The sequence below is a fragment of the Medicago sativa genome, chromosome 6, assembly GCF_051527215.1.
Source record: "Medicago sativa cultivar Bolivia chromosome 6, Bolivia_mono, whole genome shotgun sequence".
Lineage (NCBI taxonomy): Eukaryota > Viridiplantae > Streptophyta > Magnoliopsida > Fabales > Fabaceae > Medicago > Medicago sativa.
In genome coordinates, this window is record NC_140754.1 from 44,319,808 (window position 1) to 44,344,013 (window position 24,206).

The following is a 24,206-nucleotide window of genomic DNA, read 5'->3' on the forward strand; positions in this document are numbered from 1 at the left end:
ATATCTATTCCACAATTTTTTCCTCTCTTATTTGTTGTTCCTTGTCAGGTTAAATCTCATACCGGATTTGGTTTTTAATTTTTTAATTTCGTTTGTAATCTTCTTCGGTCTAGATTTTACTACTTAGATTTATTGCGTTTTTCAACGGATTTCTTCCTTGTCATGTGTCTAGTTATGACTTTTGATTATAATTTTGATGTTGTTGTTTATGATTTTGATGTTGTGTTGTTATGACTTTAGGTTATGATTTTGATGTTGTTGTTTATGATTTTGATGTTGTTGTTTTGGTTAAGTAGATCTGGATTAAGTGACTGCTTAGATAAAAAAAAACTTACATGCAGCTTATAACACAAGCACTTGTCGTAATAAGCACTTATGTATAAGCTTGCATGAGTTATTTTTATAGCAAAAGAGAAAATAAGGTTAAATTGTTTTTCTAATTGCTATAAGTTGTTTTTATAAGCTATATTTGTAACACCCATACCACACGTATCTAGAAAGTCTAGCACGTGCGTTAATATTAGTACTGGATACATTAAATTTTACAACATAAACTACATACGAATGAATATTTATACAACAAATTGCGTTCGTACATAATTCACATAAACAACTCATCCATACATTTATATTACATCCTTAAAATCCAAAGCATCCTGCAGCTACACGAACGCACCCTTGCTGAAACATCCATCCGACTTCAAGCTTGCATAACATCCTGCTTATCTGAAACAAATAAGGATTGGGATGAGACATAATGTCTCAGTGAGTTCCACCTAATTCTAGGCTATAGGCAACCTCAAGGGGAACCTACGGTCACCACGTGTCTACTTTACAACCTGACGGTTGATTATACGTGTGTGGGGACTTACATACTTAGACGGTAGTGCATACTAGAGCCGTCATAGTCTTAACTTAACTTGTTATAGGCTTCACTTCCTATACGTGTCATGGCGGTCGAGGGGGAATCTAGGACCGCATTGCCAAGAATACGCTCTACGTATCGAGGCCCTAACATAACATAATCATGGCACGATTCTAAACCGGACGGTTAGGGGAACCTAAGATCGTCATCGGTATCATGATCTTTACTCAATCTATACATAACTTGCTCTTGTCTTAGCATCTGATGCTCGTAACTCGATCATACATGTAATCATTCTTGCATAAACATAACATAATCATATCGTACACAAACGTATCTAAGTTCATTCATTAAGTTAGCGTTGAACAAACAATTATTATCTGAGTTCATTTTACGGAAAGTCCCAGGTGGAGTAACCCCGAGTACAATCCCATACATGACCGATGTACGTACATCGGACTCCCTCGGTGTCGTGCGGGTCCCTTGCGGCTTGAACCGTTCCCCTTAGGTCGAGAACCTCCCGTATCCCCTTGGCGTGGATAACAAGAGACACGAGCACCTACGTCTTGTTACTCAGTGACATGCGGGTCCCTTACGGCTTGAATCGTTCTCATAATGAGAACCCCTTGTATCCCCCTGATGTGGATATCAAGAGACATGTCACCTACACTTATTAGTCATGGTCTTGTCGTGCATATAAGTTAAACATATACATACTTGCTTGTTTACCTCGGAACCTTATTCGATCCGATTAATGGTAACTTATACTTATTCATACTTAACATGGTGGAGCGAAATAACTTATCAATCCACAACTTACGTACTAGCTAAGTTATTCTAGCTCATGTGCGAAGAGATTACACTATCATTCTAGGGATTCTTGCTATCTTTCTAGTTCTCGACTAGCTAAGCCGATGCTCTACATACAATCCCCTTTCTTAGTTCATTGCTACCCCATCATGCTTAACTCTCTTGAGTCATCCTTGTGACACATGTTAAAATTGCCATGTCTTTTGATTCAAGTTCCATTAACGATTGGTACATCTTTTCATTAATTTCTGAGGACCGAAAATGTCATAAACCCAAGTATCAAGCCATTTAGAAACTTGAAGATTAAACCAAGTTAAGTTTGTTCCAGTTGTAAAATAAGTGAAAACAGTAAAAATATACTTCAAAACGAACGCATCGGACCCCTACTCGACTGGCCCCAAGCACCCGAACACAAAACAACACAAAAGTTGCCCTGTCTGGGGCGCCTGGCGCCAGGAGCAGGGCGCCTAGCGCTAGCTCCCTGTGTGTGGGCGCCTAGCGCCCTTGTACAGGCGCAGCGCTCCGAACCTGCGTTTTTCGGCTGCGGGTTTTTGGCATTTTCGACCCAAAACTCCAAATTTTGATCTCCTAAATGCACCAACTCATTCCAAACATTGTTAACAAGTTTATGTACTCAAAATAGCTTACAAAAACATATACAAGATCATGTTCCATGGCAATTTATCATGTAATCAACAAGGGATGACTTTAGGTTCACTAAAATTTCATAGAAGCAAAACTAACACAAAACATGATTATCAAACCCAAAGGTAGGATACTCTATCTATAGAACTCACCTAACAAGATTCTTGAAGCATCATCATGTCCCAAGCTCAAACAATCCAAAACTCTAGCCCTTGGTTCACTTGCTTCCTTTGTTCAACCCATCTCAAACTTGTTGTTTTCATGCAATCCAAAGCATCATGATCTTGCTAGCTTATCTCTAATCCAACCCAAGCTTCCTTCAACCAAAACCCTAATCTCATGATTTCTTCCCTTGTGAGGATAGAGTGGAAGAACAAGCTCAAATAAAGCTTCTATTTGTTCCTTGATCTTGGAAGTACCAAAACATAAGCTTGATCATGAAGAGGAAGAAGTTTTGGAATGGATTGGTGAAGAAAAGAGAGGAAGAGAGCGTGAGAATGGAGAGAGGAGGGAGAGAAAATTGCTTTCCCAAACTTAGAGAGATAAAAGGATAGAAATTGTGAGATATTTTGGTGCCTTTCCAAATAAATATCCTTTTCCCGCGCAATTACCAAATTGCCCTTGCCTCAAACGTGCTACATCCGTCTCTGATACTTAACTCGTATTAAGCTGACATAGCATAATAAATATTTCCATTAACTTACTTTCCATGAACCTGAGTCCTCTGATACATTTAACAGATAAATTTCCTTAAGCTGATGAGCGGGATGTTACATTCTACCCCCCTTAAAGAAATTTCGTCCTCGAAATTTTAGAGATCGACTACCAATCATCATGACAGAAACTTACCATCTTTGGTCTGAGCCATACATACTCTATTCATACTTACTCATAGAGTTCGTCGTATCATGTCCTCATCTTGTTTCTTAACCCACATGCAACTGAACATAACCTTCTTGATCTTAATATTACCCAAACTTAGAGTTTTCTTATCATATCATGATTCAAAACTTACCTTTGCTACACACAGACTTATTGTCTCGGACTCGTATCTTACCCACTTAACATAAACCATTCATATAGGTATCTTGTCATAAACATGAACACTCAGGATTTGCCTTTTAACTGGGATCCTACGGAAACCAGGTTTGCCCTGCAGTGCTTACTTGTAACTTTAAAACATATTTCATACATACATCTTATCATGAATACATAATCTTACTGTACCTTGAGGCACATGCTTCTTACTTGTATTACTCATATAAATGATTCCATGAATCTCTTATCTCTTTTCAGAGCCTTAGGAAATCTTCTGATTTCATCGCAATTCCATTGCATCTTATCACACCCGAATTAATGGGTAACTCATATAGCTTGACATGAAAAAGTGAAATCAACTCACCACTTCATCTGACAATCCATTAACCAATATTATGGTTCACATACTCGTGAAACTTACTAGTAATTCCACTTGCACTTACATCGTATACTCTTAACACAATTCCGTGTATCCCACATGATATTGGCTTCATATGAACATTGTCGTTTTCATAACATGTACATACTTTCAAGTGCCATCTCTTGCTAAATGATAACGATACGTGTTCTAGAATCTTTCTTGAAGAAATTTCCTTAAGCTCTGGTATTCAGGTTCTTGGAACGAATATATATATACATGACTAAAATATTTTATCATTCCCAAAACTGAATTTGTAATAGCACCACAGAACCATCGGACGAGTTTCTATATTTGAAAAAGATTTAACAACTAGCCTTAAACTTGTCCACGACAAGGTGGTCCTGAAGTTGGTACGTCTTAAGTGAGTTCACTTACGACGTATCTCATCAGTTTCGAAAATGTATAATTCCATGAGTTTAAAATAAGCATCGTTCCCAAATTCCTTAATACCAATCTTAACTTTGAAAAGTTTTTATTTTTATTTTTAAAATCATGACTTAACAAGTATCGTTTTCACTCAACAAGTATTGCATACGAGAGTATGATTCTCATTGCACAAACTCGAGAGTTGCATCTCCTTTCATGATAACATGCTTAAACTTTGAATGTAGATTCTTACTTTCTTAACGGATATACATACTCACGATACCACTTACATATTCGTAGGAAATCCTTGAACCTCTTGACATAACTTGTTCCTTTTCTTCGGAACACTAAACTTGAATCTTCAAATAATCTTTTTAAATATTACTTGAACATTACTACCTTCTCAAAATACCGATTCATCATTCTTGATGCTTCAATTCTTTACTTGAGTCACAAAAAGGTAACCTTCTGAACCTTACATACTTTCCAATACCATCATTCATGCATTCGTGACCAATTCATATAGGGCAACTCTTGTCTTATGATGCTTCTTGTTAAACTTGTGTTACCCACCGACTATTCTTCACGAAGCTTTATACATACTAAAACTCCCATGTTTCGTGTTTAACGATTAACTTCCATGACGCTACTTTGATTCCCACCGGTTGACTTAAACTATTACTCTAACCCATTAGAGCAATTGAGACTTCAATTCGTGCTTACCACTTGAATACTTACTTCTTGAACTATTCTCAGGATCATCCATGTTGCAAACAACGTCACACCTCACACTTGTCCTTACCATTACCTTGTAAGAACAAAACTCATGATAACTTTTCTTATGCTCATAATACTTGACTTGGAGGTAAACCTTACGCTCTCACTGGTTGGATTTACCTGCTGGGTTACACATATCATACTTGAACTTGTTTCCGAATGAATTCAAATTCCTTTGACAACTCGTCTTGTACTTGAACAAATCTGTCTTGAACTTTTAACCTTTGCATTCTCGCATACTATATTTTACTTAATCATACCATTGCTTGCTCATTGATTTCTCTTTTAAAGAAAACTTTATAAACTATCGCACGGGTCATTGACGTTGAATTTTTTCTTTTTTTTTCTACTATATAAATATATTGAGTCTAGGCCCCGACCATTGCTTCGAGAATCATAGAACAAGTTGATAACACATACGTGCCATCATACCTAGACTCTAATAAGTCTAGCCCGCTCTACGAGTGTCGAAGCAAACCGGTTCCTTGAAAATCTCGTGAATTTTCAAAATGTCAACTTCAATCACCCATACGCGTAAATCTTTCTAAAATTATTTAAACTTTATGATCCAACATCATATCGAGCCTTAGCAAGTCTATTAAGCAAAACATAGGTTCGAGAAATACGCCATAATTCCACATAATCCGAGAACCTTGTGATTTCTCATAACTTTGACCGTTTTAACTTCTTACTTCATACCTCCTGTATAAACATCTGTGACTTTTCTTCTAGATACCGGAATTTCTATACTCTTCATCTTGGCTTGTTCTTGACTCTTAACACATTAACTTCCAACGCTACCTTAAACCGTATCGATTTCGTTGATGATTGCCCATGCCTTTCTCCTTGGAAATCTTAGAATGTGATATGCATTCGTTACTTGATGTCATAAAAGATTTTCGTCACGTAAAATATTATTGTGAAGACATCTCTCCAATAGTCATTGCAAGCCATAGAAACAAACTGGTAGATTTCACAAAACGGGAAGTTTCGTTCCAGGCCTGCTATTAGTGAGCTTCTCCAACTCTATTTTTTTTTTAGAAAACATTTGTTGCATAAAATTCTTATTCTCAAGTATACAATGCACATCATTCATTCCTATCGTCGTAAAATATTCTATAACATATGCATGGCAACATCAACATTTTTCGATACAATTCTTGGCACGCCGGAAATCAATGCCTTACTCCTGATAACATAAAACTTTCTTTTGAATCCTTAACTTCATTCACATATTACTATTCCTGAGAGCCTGCCGACTCCGCCATCATATGTCGACTTATAATTATCTTGTATCCTTGTACTGACATTCCAGAATATCATAAACCCGTTCCAACAATCACTCTTACCGAAACTTTCGGTCATGATTAGATACATATATCCAACTTCTTCACTTACGGGTACATGGAGTATCGCTATCATCTTACCCGACATTATCGGAACGTTCCTTCTTAACATACCTTATATTCCCGGAGGATTCACACTTCTACTTGATTAATTCACCGGCCACCTTTTGACACGATCAACTTCTTCATCACATACTTCGTTCCTCCTGGGTCCTATTCAGCTCTCAGGTATCCGTTCTAATCGTCGATTGTTAAATTGAGTTGATCAGGCTCAACTAACAATGACAAATAGAACATTTACCCGGAACCCAATGGTCCCACTACCTTAGTTGTAATTTAATGACCCAAGGCACGGTCTGAATCGACCTGCTCTGATACCAATTGTAACACCCATACCACACGTATCTAGAAAGTCTAGCACGTGCGTTAATATTAGTACTGGATACATTAAATTTTACAACATAAACTACATACGAATGAATATTTATACAACAAATTGCGTTCGTACATAATTCACATAAACAACTCATCCATACATTTATATTACATCCTTAAAATCCAAAGCATCCTGCAGCTACACGAACGCACCCTTGCTGAAACATCCATCCGACTTCAAGCTTGCATAACATCCTGCTTATCTGAAACAAATAAGGATTGGGATGAGACATAATGTCTCAGTGAGTTCCACCTAATTCTAGGCTATAGGCAACCTCAAGGGGAACCTACGGTCACCACGTGTCTACTTTACAACCTGACGGTTGATTATACGTGTGTGGGGACTTACATACTTAGACGGTAGTGCATACTAGAGCCGTCATAGTCTTAACTTAACTTGTTATAGGCTTCACTTCCTATACGTGTCATGGCGGTCGAGAGGGAATCTAGGACCGCATTTCCAAGAATACGCTCTACGTATCGAGGCCCTAACATAACATAATCATGGCACGATTCTAAACCGGACGGTTAGGGGAACCTAAGATCGTCATCGGTATCATGATCTTTACTCAATCTATACATAACTTGCTCTTGTCTTAGCATCTGATGCTCTTAACTCGATCATACATGTAATCATTCTTGCATAAACATAACATAATCATATCGTACACAAACGTATCTAAGTTCATTCATTAAGTTAGCGTTGAACAAACAATTATTATCTGAGTTCATTTTACGGAAAGTCCCAGGTGGAGTAACCCCGAGTACAATCCCATACATGACCGATGTACGTACATCGGACTCCCTCGGTGTCGTGCGGGTCCCTTGCGGCTTGAACCGTTCCCCTTAGGTCGAGAACCTCCCGTATCCCCTTGGCGTGGATAACAAGAGACACGAGCACCTACGTCTTGTTACTCAGTGACATGCGGGTCCCTTACGGCTTGAATCGTTCTCATAATGAGAACCCCTTGTATCCCCCTGATGTGGATATCAAGAGACATGTCACCTACACTTATTAGTCATGGTCTTGTCGTGCATATAAGTTAAACATATACATACTTGCTTGTTTACCTCGGAACCTTATTCGATCCGATTAATGGTAACTTATACTTATTCATACTTAACATGGTGGAGCGAAATAACTTATCAATCCACAACTTACGTACTAGCTAAGTTATTCTAGCTCATGTGCGAAGAGATTACACTATCATTCTAGGGATTCTTGCTATCTTTCTAGTTCTCGACTAGCTAAGCCGATGCTCTACATACAATCCCCTTTCTTAGTTCATTGCTACCCCATCATGCTTAACTCTCTTGAGTCATCCTTGTGACACATGTTAAAATTGCCATGTCTTTTGATTCAAGTTCCATTAACGATTGGTACATCTTTTCATTAATTTCTGAGGACCGAAAATGTCATAAACCCAAGTATCAAGCCATTTAGAAACTTGAAGATTAAACCAAGTTAAGTTTGTTCCAGTTGTAAAATAAGTGAAAACAGTAAAAATATACTTCAAAACGAACGCATCGGACCCCTACTCGACTGGCCCCAAGCACCCGAACACAAAACAACACAAAAGTTGCCCTGTCTGGGGCGCCTGGCGCCAGGAGCAGGGCGCCTAGCGCTAGCTCCCTGTGTGTGGGCGCCTAGCGCCCTTGTACAGGCGCAGCGCTCCGAACCTGCGTTTTTCGGCTGCGGGTTTTTGGCATTTTCGACCCAAAACTCCAAATTTTGATCTCCTAAATGCACCAACTCATTCCAAACATTGTTAACAAGTTTATGTACTCAAAATAGCTTACAAAAACATATACAAGATCATGTTCCATGGCAATTTATCATGTAATCAACAAGGGATGACTTTAGGTTCACTAAAATTTCATAGAAGCAAAACTAACACAAAACATGATTATCAAACCCAAAGGTAGGATACTCTATCTATAGAACTCACCTAACAAGATTCTTGAAGCATCATCATGTCCCAAGCTCAAACAATCCAAAACTCTAGCCCTTGGTTCACTTGCTTCCTTTGTTCAACCCATCTCAAACTTGTTGTTTTCATGCAATCCAAAGCATCATGATCTTGCTAGCTTATCTCTAATCCAACCCAAGCTTCCTTCAACCAAAACCCTAATCTCATGATTTCTTCCCTTGTGAGGATAGAGTGGAAGAACAAGCTCAAATAAAGCTTCTATTTGTTCCTTGATCTTGGAAGTACCAAAACATAAGCTTGATCATGAAGAGGAAGAAGTTTTGGAATGGATTGGTGAAGAAAAGAGAGGAAGAGAGCGTGAGAATGGAGAGAGGAGGGAGAGAAAATTGCTTTCCCAAACTTAGAGAGATAAAAGGATAGAAATTGTGAGATATTTTGGTGCCTTTCCAAATAAATATCCTTTTCCCGCGCAATTACCAAATTGCCCTTGCCTCAAACGTGCTACATCCGTCTCTGATACTTAACTCGTATTAAGCTGACATAGCATAATAAATATTTCCATTAACTTACTTTCCATGAACCTGAGTCCTCTGATACATTTAACAGATAAATTTCCTTAAGCTGATGAGCGGGATGTTACAATATTGAAGAACTAAGAACTTATGAATATAAGTTGAAAACAACTCACAAAAATTGTCATAAGCTGGTTTTGTAAGTTCTGCCATAAAGTAAACTTATGTTATAGGATTGGCTAAAGTGCACTTTTCGCCCCCTAAGTTTCAAAATGTTGCGATTTTGGTCCCCTATTAAAAAATAGCAATTTTGGTCTCTTTTGTCCCAAAATTGCTGAGAAGACGCCACATGTTCCAAAAAAGGGGCCATAATCGCATCTTTTTGAGTAGATAAAGGGTTAAAAGATCATATTTCCCTTATGTTAGGGGGTCAAAAGCACATATTTCCCTAAAGATGGGGGTCACTTTTGTCATTTTTTAATATGGGGCCAAAATCGCAACATTTTGAATGTTAGGGGGCAAAAAGTGCAGTTTAGCCTATAGGATTTTATGAATTCGAGGATTCCATGTTCGACTATGACAATTTCTTATATCGAAAAAGAGTTTATGAATTACATTTTTTTTAGATTTTCTTATATGCAACATTGGAGTTTTTTGCTAGTTATTTTGCGGATGGTTGTTTTTGTCTTGTTATTTGAATGTTTATGTTATCGACAATAATATGCTATAATATTTTGACGTGTTTCACATTTTTCAATATTGTATCGCTTGAGCAAATTTTGTCTTCGTATCTGAAAAAATTATTTAGTTTGTGACTAAATTTTACATTTAACTATAGTACTTGAAATTTAATTTGATTGGTTGCTAAGAATAATATTGTAAGGAAAAAAAATTATAAAAGGGTAATATGATTTATATAGATTATAGAAAAAGTTTTTTATAAAATTCCTTTAAAAAAAATATCAATTTTTTAGAAAAATTTGATTACCAAATCGGGTTCTAATATCTCCAAGCCCCATTTCCGACATTCTTACCAGTGAACTTTGGAGTTCTCAATATGTCCAAGCCCCATTTCCGACATTCTTACCAGTGAAGACTATCGAGAGGAATTGCATCACCAGGATCTAGTCATTTGAAGTTGCTAATTTTTCTTGATGTACACTTTGGTTTATAATCTTTACTTACATTTTTGTTTGTAATGCCGTTAGATTTGAATCTTATTGTTGCGTTTTTCTTTGCTCATCATAAGCTAAAAGTGTTCGAATCCTCAGCACCATGCATGTATGCAGCAACTATACTGCCAATCAGGGACGGATGCATGTAGTGTCTAATGTGAGCTTTTGCCTGCACTAAATATTTGTGATATATGCAGTTACATTCACTTTGGCTGTGAAATTTTTTATTACATATTCGTTGTGTGTTATATGCAATTTTTTTTATGAGCATAATTAGAATATTATAACAGTGTAAAGAAACTTTACACTATCAACCAATTAAAATCACTCTGTAATAATTAATTAAAGAAAAAATCAAATAAAATCTTGAATAATTTATGTCATATCCGGTCTACATTGGCGTTCCATGATATTGATTCTTGAGTAATTGTCATCCGTTTTATGGTCAATGTACACTGTAAATTGAGTAAAACTTCACTTCAATAGTTCACTTCATCTTCGTTCATATGAGAAATAAGCAATAACTCAAAAATTATTTTCAATTCACATGAATGTTATGGTGAAGATACACAAATTTTGATTATACCAATTCTTATCAATTTTAGAAGTCCACTTCTTCAACTCTTGGATTGACTTATTTTTTAACTTATGAAAATAACTCTTGGATTGACTTATTTTTTAACTTATGAAAATAACTTATGCAAATAAATAAGTGTTTATGTTGATTTGCAAGTTCTCGGCAACAAATTAAATTATATCTTTCCTTTCAAAAAAAAATTAAATTATATCTTTATAAATTATTTTTTCACTTTCAAAAAAAAATTAAATTATATCTTTATAAATTATTTTTTCATTAACTACATTGACAAACTTATGAGAAACGCATAAAAGTTTATCTATTTGTATAAACTCAAAACTAAATCAATCCAAAAGTGGACTCTCCAACTAGGGCAATGTTGACATATCTTGTTCATGGGGCCTTTATACAAGTTTGTTGCCAAAGTTTTAGCACATTAGTTATGGCTACATTTTTATCTTTTGGATTAGATGATTTTTTTACTCAAATTCAAAGTGTACTTACTGCAAACATCTCTAAGGCTCGTTTAGATTGACTTATTTTTTAACTTGTGAAAATAAATTTATGCAAATAAATAAGTGTTTATGTTAATTTGCAAGTTCTCATTAATTAAAATTATATCTTTATAAATTGTTTTTTTATAAACTACTTGACAAACTTATGAAAAATACATAAAAGTTTAACTATTTTTATAAACTAAAAACTAAATCAATCCAAAAAATAAAAAATCAATCCAAACAAGACCCTAAAGTTAATTTGAAATTTTGGGTGGACGACAGTTGGTTTTACAATCTTCTCCCTCCCTTTCTTTTCTCATATTGGGTGGAAGAGATATTTAATGTGGATCCACGAGACCAAACAAAAATAGTTAGCATTTTCTTTTGTTTTCTTTTGCCTATGACTATCATAATCCAAACAAAGCATTGAAGCAAAAAAAGAAACATAAATTGTTGAAACAGTGAAATTTGAAAAAAGAAAACGGAAAGACGAATAAAAGAAAGAGAAACCAAATTACAACTTACAAGTCCCCTCGGCTTTAATCTCTCGGCGTGTGCAGTGCAGGCCAGCATAGATAGTTAGGGTTCACCTGCATTTGAAATTTCAATGGCGAAGGAAGGGAACAACAACACAGTCACATATATAGTGAAAATCAAAGTCACACTTACCCTCCCTGATCCTGATGAACCCATTCCTGATCATGATCATCGAGAAACACAATCTACTGCCAATGTTGGCGCGGAAACGGTACCGTTGGAGGGTGATGACGTGGCACATGCTATTAGTCTTAGAGCTGAAACGACGTCTTTGAAGGACGATGAAGGTGATGACGTGGTTGAAGCAGCTGAAGAATCTATTCATGATCGAGAAAAACAAGCCATCAATGTTGGCGCCAAAACGGTGGCGTTGTTGTCGACGGACGATGAAGGTTCAGTTGAAGCTGATGACATGGAATCCAAGGATTCTGATGAAAACAATGCTACACAAGAGGGTGAAGAAAATAATGTCATGAAAGAGAAGAAGAGAGCTGGTAAAAAGAAAAAAGACAGTTTATAGTTCGAAAGAGGGTGAGGAAAAGAATTGGGAAGGTGCTGACGTGGAAGAAGGAGGGTTTTCTTCCGGTTGTACGAGAAAGAGGGAAATTAAAGGCCTAGGAAGATTAAATCGTTTAAGGAAGATTACATTTCAGATTTGAAGGAGGACGTGAATAAGAAGGGGAAACGTGGTAGGCAGAAGGTCATAATTTAGGATTCTGATGAGAATGATGAAGCTGAACAAAAGGAGGAGAATGTGAAGACAGAGAAGAAGAAAGCTGGTAGGAAGAGGAAGGAAATTTTTAGTTCTGAAGAAAATGATGAAGATGAAAAAGAGGGGAAAAATGGTAAAAAAGTTAAGATTGATGAGAATGAACTGATCAGCAAAACGAACTATATTACTAAAATTTATTACTAAACTCACTTTAATTTTTTTTTTTAAAAAAGGCAAGGTTTTTTTTTTTTTGAAGGTTAATATCAACTATTATGGAATAGAGACAATATTAACCAAGAAAAAATATTTATGATTCAAATCTTACATTTTTTTAGAGGCAAATTTTATTTAAATAGTCATAATATATGAAGATTAATTATGTTTTTTTTCCGAGGGAAAAGATTAATTATGTTATTTTTTATAAAGGATAAATAATTTTTTGTATTAATAATAAATAATAAATGAAAAGTAAAGATAAGAAAATCAATATAATTTTTTTTAGAGGATGATAAGAAAATCAATATAATCATGTCTTTTGCGGTAGCCTTTATTTCCAAATTTAATTTTTACTAAACCAATCAATTGGATTCAAGTGCTTAATAAGCTCCACCAATGAAAAATTATTCAATAAAACTTGACTTCAATTTATTGATAGAACAATTTGTTGGAACAAAATGTGTTTAACAATAAACCTTTGAGGGTTTTGATGATAACAAGATATTAAAAATTGTCAATTGGATACGCTAATATTTGTTCAAGTGTACAGGACCATAGACAAAATTTGACATCTTAAATAGGTTCTGGATGAACAAAAGAGAGCTAAGGAATCAACAAAAAGGAAGCATAAAGCGTCTGAAGAGAAGTGCTCCTGAAGTTAAAAGTGCTCCTGAAGTTAAAAGTGCTCCTGAAGACACAGTGCTCCTGAAGTGATGACGTCATCAGAAGCATCTCATCAGAAGCTGAAGATCACCAGAAGCAGAAGTTCATCAGGAGATGCAAGACTTAAAGCTTCAAGGGCTGTTCAATGGTTTTTAACTCGTCTAAGCATTGCAAAAGACTGGAAATGTAAAGCAATGGTCAATTTGAGAGGATTTGAAGGCATTGGATGCTTATCTTCAAAAAGTGTTGACAAAGTACAATTGTACGAAGTGTACAACCACTACCTCCACTACTCTGTTTCTGTCTCTGCTACAAGACAAGAAAAACAGATCTACATGCAACAATGTTCATTCACAATGGGAATGGATTTGAAATTGATCCTTCATAGGACAACAACCATATCAGGCAAAAGATCATTGGTGATTGATCAAAGCTTCAAACGACTCTTTTTGATGTGCTGGCAATTTCACAACGTCTCTTTCACACCTCTATATAAAGGAGTGAAGACTTAGAGATTGAAAGAGGAATCAAGAACAATATACAAGTGCCAAAACTCTGCTAAAATTGTTCTGCATTCAAAAGTTCACTTAGAATTTCTTATCAAATTTCATATCTTAGAAATTCTAGAGTCTTAAGAGTTTGTATATGATTTGTATTGTGAACACCACTGATTGTATATCAAGTGTTCAATCTCAAACATTTTTCTTTGTAATTTTGTTTGATTAGAAGTCTCTTGCAGTTGTGCTTGAGCCTTAGAAGTCTCTTGATTGTGTTCAGGAGCATAGGAAGTCTCTTGCAGTTATGCTTGAGCAATTTGAAGTCTCTTGCTAGTTGTAGCAGTGAGCAGTTGTAATCAGATATTACATTATAGTGAACTCTCCTTGGGAGTGCAAGGGGGACATGACTACTTCCGATTTGTGGAAGGAACCTGTATAATTGCTTTGTGTCTTTCTTCTCTCTCTCTCTGTTTTTATCCGCTGCAAGTTAGTCCTGAACATCACTTCAGAAGCAGAATTCTATTTGCTTCTGACCAGTGTTTTCAGCTTAGGAGAAAACGAAGAAAAAGCTAACACAATTCAACCGCCCCCCCCCCCCCCCCCTTCTTGTGTTTTTCTCACCTTCACAATTCTTCGCAACCTTTCCCTGTAAACCATACTATTAACACAAAAAAATGTAATATGTTTAAATTTGTTATTCAATTCACTAATCCGAATGATTTTAGATTAAAAGTTATATGTTTAAAAATAAGAATTTTTGAACTTTTTTTATTTTGTGAGATTTATTATTAGAGAGACTTATGAATGATTACACATGAATTTATTCATGGGTTAAATTCGTTTTAGTCCCTCTACAAATTTTCTTCGACTTTTAGTCCCCCAAAAAAAATTCTTCTTCCTTTTAAGTAAACTCACATGAAAGAAATATGAATTTTTTACGGGCAAAAATTCATATTTAATTTATGTTTTGTTAAAAAAATATAATTTTTTTTGAGATATTTTTACAATATTATACACATTTCCGCACAATTTCATTAAAAAATGCAAAAGTTTATTTTAAAATAGAGACCAAAAGTAATGATTGAAAATTTTATAGAAATTAAAAGTTGAAGGAAAATTTTAGAGGAATTAAAAGAAAAAGTTAATATATTTATAAGGATCAAAAACATATTTAACCTTTTACATGGAACTATTTTTTTTTTCTTTCCAACTCTCTTGAAAATAAAACCACTTTCTCAAAATCTCTTATTTATAAGTGAAGAGAGAGAACATATAATAGAAAAATGAAATGAAAGTAATAAAAAACTAAAACAAATCCTTCAAAAAAAAACATTTCCCTATTTCAATTTCAATACCCTGATTGTTGTCGTCGTCCTCCATTCATTGCTCAGAAGCTCCGTTTGTGTGTTCAACCTCTCCTTTTCTGTTCCGCCAACCAACAACGTCTCGTTCCTCTTCTCCACCGCTTATATGTTCAGGTTTCATTGTTCTTCTTCTTCTATTCCCTCTTTTCTTACTATTCCCTTCTTAAGTACAAGACTATACTCTCAATCTCAGTTTGTTAACATTGATGTTGATGTTCATAATGCTATTTCCTCGTTCAATCATGCTCCGAGCGAAACCCACTCCATCCATCATGGAATTTAACAAGATTTTAGGTTCCCTTGTCAAGACTAACAACAACCATTATTCCACTGTTCTTTCCCTTTCTCATCAATTGGAATTCCATGGAATTATTCCTAATATGTTTACTTTCAATATTCTCATTAATTGAATTTTGCCTTTTCTATGTTGGCCAAGATTCTTAAGATGGGTTATCACCCGGATACCATAACCTTGACTACACTACACTTATCAAAGCTCTGCACTTTCATGACCATGTGCTTGCGCTGGGTTTCAGTTAAATCATGTTAGTTATGGGACCTTAATCAATGGGTTGTGTAAATTGGGGGAAACAGGAGCTGCCTTGCAAATGTTGAGAAAGATTGAAGGGAAATTGGTTAAAATCAATGTGGTAGTGTATAACAATCATTGATAGTTTATGTAAATATAAACTTGTAAATGATGCCTATGAGTTATATTCTGAAATGATTACAAAGAGAATTTCTCCTACTGTTGTCACTTTCAATTCTCTAATCTATGAATTTTGCATTGTTGGTCAATTAAAAGAAGCATTTGGTTTGTTCCATGAAATAGTATCGAAAAACATCAACCCAAGTGTTTATACTTTTAATATATTGGTTGATGGTTTATGTAAGGAAGGAATGATGAAAGAAGCTAAAAATGTGATAGCTGTGATGATGAAAGAAGGTGTGATACCAAATGTTGTTACCTACAGTTCATTAATGGATGGATATTGAAAGAAGGTGGATCCTGATGCTCATAGTTATAGTATCGTGATTAATGGATTTTGTAAGATTAAAATGGTTAATGAAGCCATGAATCTCTTTAATGAAATTGCAACGGTATTGCTCCTAATACGGTAACTTACAATTCTCTAATTGATGGTTTGTGCAAATATGGGAGAATCTCCTATGCTTGGGAGCTTGTTGATGAGATGCATGATAATACTTGAATAATTTAGAATTAATGAATTGAATGATTTACAATGATGTATGCAAGCTTATATACAAGAGAGAATATCTCAGGAAAGCAAAAAAGGAAACTAAATCAACTATAATAAATAGAGAATAATCAACACTCCCCCTCAAGCTGGACCATATATATCATATGCATCAGCTTGTTACATATATAATCAATCTGAGGTCCCCGTAGTGGTTTGGTAAAGATATCGGCTAGCTGATCATTGGAGCTCACTGAAGAGGTTTTAATGATGCTAGAAAGTATCTTCTAACTGATAAAGTGACAATCAACTTCTATTAGTTTTGTTCTCTCATGAAAAACTGGATTTGACAAAAGATACAATGCCGACTGATTATCACACTTAAGTTCCGCAGGACCTAGTTCACAAAATTTCAACTCTTCCAACAATATTGGTATCTCCTCTGTCTGAATAAACAAGTCCTTTTCCAGGTGACCCTTTAATATACCTCAAGATCCGAACCACGACATTCCAATGGCTATCACAAGGTGAGTTCAAAAACTGACTCACAACACTAACAACAAACGAAATATCTGGTCTAGTCATAGTAAGATAATTCAGCTTCCCAACTAACCTTCTGTATATGCCTGGGTCAGGATACAAATCTCCTTGACTCTGTAAAAGCTTCACATTGGGGTCCATAGGAGTATCAACTGGTTTACAATCAAGCATCCCTGTCTCTTCCAAAATATCAAGAACGTATTTTCTCTGAGAAATAGCAATGCCTTCTTGGGACTGAGCTACTTCAATCCCAAGAAAATAATGTAATCGACCTAAATATTTTGTTTGGAAATTGCTGAATAAATGTTGCTTTAGGTCTTTAATTCCTTCCTGATCATTACAAGTAATAACAATGTCATCTACATATACCACAAGATAAATGACTTGGTTCAAAGATGAACGTTTAAAGAATACAGAATGATCCGTTTCACTATGAATCATGCCAAACTGTTGAATAACCTTGCTGAATTTTCCAAACCAAGCTCAATTTGATTGTTTTAGGCCATACAATGATTTATGTAACTTGCAAACAAGGCCATATTCCCCCTGAGCAATATATCCAGGTGGTTGCTCCATATAAATCTACTTTTCTAATTCACCATGTAAGAAAGCATTTTTAATATCAAGTTGATACAAAGGCCTATGGTTCATAGCAGCCATTGACAAGAAAAGATGAACAGACGCCTGATGAGTCATAGATTAGTATATTTTAATGCTTTATTTAGTTTAGTTTTAAATAAGATTTGATTTAATTATATTGCATTTTATTTCCTTTTAGAATATTTTACTTTAAATTGTCTTTTATTTTAATTTAGGAACAAATATATGGTGGAAGGTGTCTTGGAGCAAAAGAAAGAGGACTGGAGCAAATACAGTGCGAAAATACGAAGATACGAAACAAAAATATGTTCCCACCAAGTCAGAAGCTTGGCACGGCCAGTGCCAACATGTGGCACGGCCGTGCCACCTCCAGAAGCCCCTTTTGCTGCTTTTTCTTCGGGCCCAAGTTACCCTGTTGCAGCTTTACTGTTTTACCCTTTTAGTTGCTTAGTTTCTAAGTCGATTGTAAAGCTATAAATAGAGTAGCTCTCCACCATAAACATTCACCTTTACTTTGAATATTTCAAGTCTTTATTTCAATAAAAGTTCTTTACTTTATTTACTTTCTTCTTTGCAATTTACTTTTATCGCATTCTCTCTTCTTCCCCCATGTCTACGATGAACATGAGTGAGTAGACTTCTTTGTCTTGGGATCGTTGGATAAGTCTAATGACGTAATCCGGATCAAGCCAAGCCTTAAACCCTAATTATTTGTTACCTTAATTCCTAATCTAAATTCACCGTTTTAACATGAATTAATTATTATCAAACTGTGGAAGCAAACGCGGAGGGTTTGATAATGGTTAATTCATCATCACAGATATCAATTCATAAAGCGAACGCGTAGCTTTGATATCCGATCAAGTGAATTTAGACAAGGTTTGCGAAACATGAGAATAGTCTAGCAAACCTTGGGACGCATAAAGTTTCGATCTTCAAGGGTCCCAAAGGCAATCACCCATGAGAATAGGTGTGGTTGTTGGAGGGATACACTCACTGACTTCGAGAGGAGCTGTGATATGCTAAAGAGAAACTTGTCCTTAGTAATTAGGATTAACGTATAATTATAAGTTTAAGGCTTGCTTGTGAAAAGATTCGTTATTATGATGAACCAATGATCCCGAGGCTCTTTAATATTATTGTTATTTACTTTCAAAAACTGCACTCTCCAACTTCTTATTTCTTTCTCCTCTAATCATTTTCTAAAAGCTAATTAGATTGACCAACTCCCTAGCGGAACGATAACTCTACTTACTACTATTACTTCGATAGGCCGTGCACTTGCGGTTTGGCCCTATCAAGTTTTTGGCGCCGTTGCCGGGGAGTTAACTAATTTAATTAGCTTTTTCTTAGTGATTAGAATTCTCTCTTCTTTCTCTTTTCTTTTTATTTTTAACTTTTTATTTTTCTGTTATCATTAACTTCTTGGGTTCTCAATTTTTTATGCGAAAAACCAGAAATCGAGTTGTAATAATCAACGAGATCGAAAGGTATTTGCATAGAAGAAGGAGAGTGGCACAAAATAACACCACCATGGCCAATCGCACTCTCAAAGAGTATGCAACGCCGTCTACGGCTGAGCCACAAGCTGTTATTGTGTACCCAACGGTTGAGGATGACAACTTTGAAATTAAGCCTGCCCTACTTAACTTGGTGCAGCAAAACCAATTCTCGGGATCCCCCACTGAGGATCCCAATCTTCACATCTCTGTTTTCCTACGAATTAGTGGAACCATGAAGGAGAACCAAGAGGCCGTAAGACTTCATCTCTTTCCCTTTTCCTTAAGGGATAGAGCTAGCACTTGGTTCCATTCCCTGGAAGTCGGTTCCATTACTTCATGGGATCAGATGAGGCAAGCATTCCTTGCCCGTTTCTTTCCACCATCTAAAACCGCTAAACTTAGAGACCAAATCATGCGGTTCAACCAAAAAGATGGGGAATCTCTCTATGATGCGTGGGAGCGTTTCAAAGAAATGCTAAGACTTTGTCCCCACCATGGCCTAGAGAAGTGGCTTATAGTCCACACTTTTTATAATGGCTTGTCTTATACCACTAAGATGTCTGTTGATGCAGCTGCAGGTGGAATACTTATGAATAAGAACTACACAGAGGCGTATGCCTTGATTGAAGACATGGCTCAAAATCATTACAAATGGACCGACGAGAGAGCCACCACTAGTTCTTCATCCTCCAAAAAGGAGGCAGGTATGTACGAAGTCTCTAACTATGACCACCTCGCTTCTAAAATTGATACACTAACCGAAAAACTTGAAAAACTCAATGTTAGTGCTATCAATTCTGCTTCTACTCCTTCTTGTGAAATATGTGGTATAACTGGTCATGCTGGTGTTGATTGCCAACTAGGTAGTGCTATTAATGGTGTTGAGCAAATGAATTATGCTCAATACAACCAAGGGATGCGACAAAATCAAAATTTTTATAAAAACCAAAATCCCTATGGACAAGTAGCACCACCCGGTTTTGCAAACAACCAAAGATTCACTCAGAAATCCAATTTGGAAATTTTGTTGGAAAACTCTATTGCCAACCAAACCAAACAACTTCAAGAACTTAAAAACCAAACTGGATATCTGAATGATTCTCTTTCCAAGCTCAATACCAAAGTTGATTCTATTGCTACTCACTCTAAAATGCTTGAAACTCAAATTGCTCAAATAGCCCAACAAGTGGCTACCTCTTCCCAAACACCGGGAGTCTTTCCTGGTCAAACCGAAGCCAATCCCAAAGCCCAAGTTAATGTCATATCTTTTGGGGGTAGTAAGTTAAACGAAACTTTTGCTAAGGTTAAAAAACATTGGGAAAGAAAGTGTCAAGCCTTTAGGTGATAAAATTGTGATAGAAGATGCAAAATCGCTTGAAGAAAACAAAACTTCATCCCCCCTAAATCTTGATAAGCTTAAACTAGAGGGTAAGTTTGAAAAATTTGTTAAAATACTTAGGAAAATTTGCATTAAACTTCCCTTTGCTGAAGCTTTGTCTAGGATGCCTCTATATGCCAAGTTTTTAAAGGAAATTTTTTCAAAGAAAAGGGCTATAGAGCATAATGAGACAATAGCCTTGGCTAAGGAAACTAGTGCAATCATCCAAGAAGCACCCCCTAAGATTAGAGATCCAGGTAGCTTTGCCATACCGTGTGAAATTGGGAATGAAACCATAAACAAAGCCTTATGTGACTTAGGAGCTAGTGTTAGTTTGCTGCCTTTGTCTCTTCTTAAAAGGATAGGGATAGGAGAGTTGAAACCCACCGAAATGGAATTAAAGCTAGCCGATCGTTCTACCATGAAACTTGTAGGATTTGTCGAGGACATACCCGTTAAGATAGAAGGGATATATATCCCAACTGATTTTGCAGTCGTTGACATTGCGGAGGACGAAGACGTCCCCATAATCCTAGGTAGACCCTTCCTAGCCACTGCAGGAGCTCTCATAGATGTCAAGCACGGTAGGATAGTCTTTCAAGTGAGTGATAAGATGGTAGGATTTGAGCTGGAAAATGTTATGAAGGGTCCCGCTCTTTACTCTTGTTGCATGCTTAACGATCATGTTGTGAAAGAACGTTTTATAGCGTCATCTACACAATATGATATCTTTGATCCATTCTAAGGACTCTTTCTAACCGTCAAGCTAATGAAATTAAAAGAGCGCTTCGTAGGAGGCAACCCACGAGTTTAATTGCTTTTGTTTTGTTTTTCTTTGTTTTAATTTGTTTTGTAGGTAATTGTCCAAGTGTAGTTCGAAAAAAAAAATCAAGAAATTGAAGAATCTGAAGCCCCCAGGACCAGAGAGGTGGCACGGCCCGTGCTAGCATTGGCACGGCCGTGCCAAGTTTTTAAGAAAAAAAAGCAATGTTGAAGTCAGACAAGCACAAGTGAAGAATCATGGAATCCAGTTCAAAAACAACAAGCAAAGGGACAGGTATAAAAATCTCATCTCTAAACACTTGCATCCTTCTCGTTATCCTGATCCCAATACTTTGGATGTGCTAGAGCTTTTTGATGATGTTTCTAGGCTGATAGGAAAGTTAGGATGGACTGAATTGCTGAAACCTATGCGGGGTTATGAAAATTTCACTTATGAATTCTTGAGCTCAATAGATTTTACCAAAGATAAGTTGGATTATGATAACCCTAACCATAGAGTTGTTTTTCGGTTGATGAATATTGATTATGACATGTCACTTCAGCACTTTTGTGAGGCCTTAGGTTTTGCAAATGAAGGATATATTCATGATCATTGGGCTCCTAGTCTAAAACCGGTTAACTATGACCCAGCTGCCTTTTGGAAACAAATCACCGGTCTTAACAAATACGTCCCTAGGGCGAACAAAGCTAGCAACATTCACAACCCCGTACTTAGGTACCTTCAGAGGGTAATGGCTTGCACTATTTGGGGTAGAACCGAACTGGGAAACACTAGAACCGATGAGTTGTTCATGTTATGGGCAATGCTCTACAACCACCCCGTCAATACTTGTTTTTATTTGATTGATCACCTAGACTTTGTCGGTACTAGACCGGCCGGTAGAGGAGACATAGTGGTGGGTGGCATCATTACATATATAGCTAGGTGTTTTGGAGTGGGTGAAGATGAGGGGATCAAACCAATTGAGGGAAACAATAGGCTTAACATAGAAACCCTTATTGCTATGAATTTCATCAAACATCGTCCACCCCTCCATTACCAACTTAAGCTAAATGTGCCAATCATGTTTTTATTGCCTAACCCATCTCGGACTACCACCGAGGTGGAAGAAAATTGGTTGTATGTTGATGATGTGCAGGTTCTTGGTGAGCAAGATGATGATGAGGGAGAAGGTGCTAACTTGCACCATGAGGGAGAACACCATGGCCATGAAGCCGGTGAGCTTAATGAAGACCAAAGATGGACATGGATTCATAATGAGATCGAGAGGATGAGCACCGAGCAACAAAGGCAAGGTGTTGAGATCTCCGGCCTTCGCAATGAAGTTCAAAGGGGCAACCGTGTCAATGATGAAAATAATGAGATGCTACGTCGGATGATGCAACACCTCCAACTTCAAGGTCCTCCATATGGACCTCAATAAATTGTGAGCTTTCCTCTTCCTCTCTTCCCTTCTCTCCTCTCTCTCTACTACTCTTCTTCTACTCCTTCTCTCTTCTTCTTCTTCTTCTCTTTTAATTTCTTTTTCTTTTGAATCATTGAGGACAATGCTTCCCCTAAGAGTGTGTGTGTGTGTTGGGGGGGGGAGGGGGGGGGGGGGGGGGCTAATAAAGTGTCTAGAGTCGTAGTGTCCAAACTCCCTTGAACTTTATTCTTTTTTTTGTTTTTATAGCAAGAGGCATGACTAGTAGCTTGTTTTTAATGTAAAAAATGGCATGAAAATTTTTGTTTTGTCTCTTTCTTAAAGGTTGCCTCTTGTACATAAAAGTAGTTTCTTGTGTTTCTTATGTTCTTGCTATACCCACTAGCGGAAAGACGGGCACTATCGTGCCCGTCTGTCCGCTCTTTCTACTGCGCTAACGCATGTGATTATTTTATTATGTTTGTTTGTATAATTTTGATTAAATTTTTTAAATTTTTAAATATTAATGGAAATTATTGATATATTGATTTATAAACAAAATATTGTCAAGTTATATAACAATTATTTATGAACTCAACATATTTTAGTTTGTCTGCATATAAAATAAAGAAAAAATAATGATCTTTTATTGTTTATTCTAATAGTAATTAGTAAAATCATAACATAAATGTATAAATGACATTTTATGTAAAAGGAACATTGTTATGATTGGGATAAAAGAATATCTTTAAAAACTACATTTTTCGTAAAGTCTCCATCTTCTCCTTCTATTTTCCCTTCATTAATGAGAATTTTTGTTGAATTTTGAGAAACTCCTGTCGATAAAGCTACATATAATTGACCATGACTAAAAACATGTCGTGGAAGATAGATTCCGATATTGGGAACGGTATGCCCTTTAACATTAATTTTTGCTCACATTTGTTACTAATATTTTTTTAGAGGATTTAAAGTCCAATCTTTAACATAATATTTTGCTCACGTTTGTTACTAATATTTTTTTTCATAGGATTTAAAGTTCAATCTTTAACATTATTTTTTGCTCACGTTTGTTACTAATATTTTTTTTAGAGTATTTAAAGTTCAATCTTTAACATTATTTTTTTCTCACGTTTGTTACTAATCTTTTTTTAGAGTATTTAAAGTCCAATCTTTAACATTATTTTTTGCTCACGTTTGTTACTAATCTTTTTTTAGAGAATTTATAGTCCAATCTTCAACAATATTTTTTGCTCAAGTCTATTACTAATCTTTTTTTAGAGGATTTAAAGTCCAATCTTTAACAATATTTTTTGCTCACGTTTGTTACTAATTTTTTTTTTGAGGATTTAAATTCCAATATTTAACATTATTGCTCACGTTTGTTACTAATCTTTTTTTTTTAGAGGATTTAAAG

General features: G+C 35.9%; 1 long non-coding RNA gene, 1 other non-coding gene and 1 pseudogene across 2 annotated transcripts; 1 reads left to right on the forward strand and 2 right to left on the reverse strand.

Annotated features, from left to right (window-relative positions):
• Positions 1 to 540: 540 nt before the first annotated feature.
• LOC146915386 (uncharacterized) lies at positions 541 to 9,061 on the reverse strand. The gene is made up of 3 exons (XR_015014577.1): positions 8,653 to 9,061; positions 2,473 to 6,906; positions 541 to 726 (listed from the first exon to the last, which is right to left on the reverse strand). It is a non-coding gene; the product is annotated as an uncharacterized LOC146915386 (long non-coding RNA).
• A 6,565-nt stretch (positions 9,062 to 15,626) lies between these two features.
• LOC146915387 (uncharacterized) lies at positions 15,627 to 16,595 on the forward strand (annotated as a pseudogene).
• A 3,024-nt stretch (positions 16,596 to 19,619) lies between these two features.
• LOC146915388 (small nucleolar RNA R71) lies at positions 19,620 to 19,726 on the reverse strand. Its single transcript, XR_015017084.1, has one exon. It is a non-coding gene; the product is annotated as a small nucleolar RNA R71 (small nucleolar RNA).
• Positions 19,727 to 24,206: the final 4,480 nt, after the last annotated feature.